This window comes from Belonocnema kinseyi, chromosome 3, assembly GCF_010883055.1.
Source record: "Belonocnema kinseyi isolate 2016_QV_RU_SX_M_011 chromosome 3, B_treatae_v1, whole genome shotgun sequence".
NCBI classification, from domain to species: domain Eukaryota; kingdom Metazoa; phylum Arthropoda; class Insecta; order Hymenoptera; family Cynipidae; genus Belonocnema; species Belonocnema kinseyi.
The window spans coordinates 139,233,052-139,235,577 of NC_046659.1; positions in this window are offsets into that span (position 1 = coordinate 139,233,052).

A 2,526-nucleotide genomic window follows, 5' to 3' on the forward strand; every position below is an offset into this window, starting at 1 on the left:
TTTACCAAAAAAGTTCTATGGTTCACAAAAAAATTTTGTTCAATGGAAAAAAGAGGTTGGTAATGTAGGAATCCCACTGTGTCGCATGCCCTTAAATTAAAATTTAATGTTCTTGCATGCACTAGAAACCTATAAAGGGTGTAAAATTTCGATCAGATGATATATGCAGTCAAGTTGAGGTTATGTGTAATATTTTCAATGCAAAATAAAATATAAAAACGCGATAAATTAGCGAAAAACGAATGATATGTAATGTGCAGTTAAGATTCTATCTATTTTAGGTTATTAGAACTCAAATTTGATTTTAAATTTATAAGCATTTTGTCAAGTCTGTTCATGTCAATATAAGGATATAACCTGCAATTTAAGATCATACTTCCCTTGTGTATACAGACAGAAGTCGTTATCCAATTTTAATTAAGAATAACATTAATTATTATTCTTTTAAAATGTTCCAAAATTGTAATATTCTGTAATTGTGATATCGAAAATATAGAACCGACAAATTTAGTTAAGAGATTTTAATGCGCAATGCGCATGCGCTCAGATGATCTTAACATCTGAATGTGTTTCAGTTTAACATACAAATATTTTTACCCCTAATAGCTTAAAAAGATAGTGGATGTTTGGTATGAATATCTGCATGTTATGTGGTACAATCTTATCCTTTGAATGTCTACATTTAAACATCCGTTTTTCTACGTGTAGTTTTCGCTTTGATCATGAAAAACATCAGTAAAAGTAAAAAAAAAAGTCTGCCTGCTGCGTGGGATTTAATGTAAAACAAATGTGGAATAACTCTGCAAGAGTTCTGTAAACTTCATATTGAACTGCGATTCTAATATCGGTTATCGTCTCTTTCAAAATCAGCCGGAAAATTAAAAAAGGTTCGAAATTAACAAAATTACAGCGGTTTTCTGAAACAGTTAAAAACCATTTTCTCAACAAAAAAAAACTTTAAATTTATTGTCAATATTTTTTTGAACTTGTACTTTTATAATAAAGATATCTTGTAAGGTTGATGCTTGCTCAATAACTTTTGTAGCCAGTAGAATTCTTTTTTGTTACCATCGAATTTTCTACTTTTTCTGAGAAACAATGATAATTATGAAAAAGTGTTAACGTAAAAGTTTGCACATCTAAAAAAGTTCGATAAGAAATGCCTCTACTTCTTTCGCGATATTATTCAAAAATAAAAAAATAATAAAAAACTATATTTTTAGCAAAGAAAAATTCTCCGTGCCTCAAAAATGGTTTAGCTTGCATAAATCTGCTAAGATGCCTTTCTCTTATTGGTATAAATTGAAAAGAAAAAATCTTCAGAAAAATAAAAAAATAGGCTTTTTAAGAAAATCCTGTTTATTATTCTGTTCAGATATTGAAAATATGCCTTCGAGAGATTCTACGATTTCAAGTTTAGGGTATATATATATATATATATATACCAATTTTTTTAAATCTTTCAAAATATCTTAAAATATTTTTGAATGACGGCATACTAATGTTATCGATTCGTCCGAGTGTCGACTGTATATTATTATAAGCGTAGAAATATTTTTTATAGAATTGTTCATAAAAATTTGCCGGCGGCCCTGCACAGCCGTCGATCATATTTCAGATTTTTTTTTAACACTTCCCACTAGATTAGCTGAGAAGCTTTACGCGTTGGGAATTAGGAATGTGAAACTCATCCCTGATAGTAAATGTCCGCATGGAGCACGCATGGTGCGGACGCGACGTGCAGATGAATCCGCACGTCATGAGGGCAAGGTTATAGACAGTTGTGTCAACAATTGAGTCGCATATGCGCCGCATGGCATGTCCGCACGCATGCGTCCGCTGGAACATTGCTCCCATAGTTACAAACATTTTTGTGAGTTGAAATTTTGTAACAGTGACAGAGACAATGGTACAATTTCGAGAAAAAGAACTATCTGCTCTCATTGCATGGAACAATATTGCCCCCAATCACTGTTTACAATATACTGCAAAAGCGAGTACTATAAAAAAATATAAGATAGTTTTGTTTAATGAATAACGTTGTTTTATGCAATTTTAGGAAAATCATGAAACGACGGCTATTAGGGCGAAATTTTAATATTGAATAACCTACTTTCAATCTGTAAATCATACTATAATTGCATCATAATATCTTTACTTGAGGCCACAGTATTACTGCGATCAGGTACTGCACAAACTGGTACGAACTATGAACACCACGCACTCACAGCACAGGATGCGCTCATCTGAGAAACATGCGCACGCACAACTGGCATGCGCGCACGACATTTTAAACAGCAGTGTTTCAGACTATGCTACAGAAGATATTTATCAAGCAAATTTCTATTTAGATAATTTAAGGAAATGAAAAAATACGTATACCTCAAGATTTCGAATTCTTGGTAATGCACCGAAATAAATCGACAACATACCAGGTGTATACATATGAAACCGGTATTGCCATTTAGCGGCCAGTAGGCACACTTGTAGGCACTGTCGGAACTTACCATTTGTGCTAATTGGCGT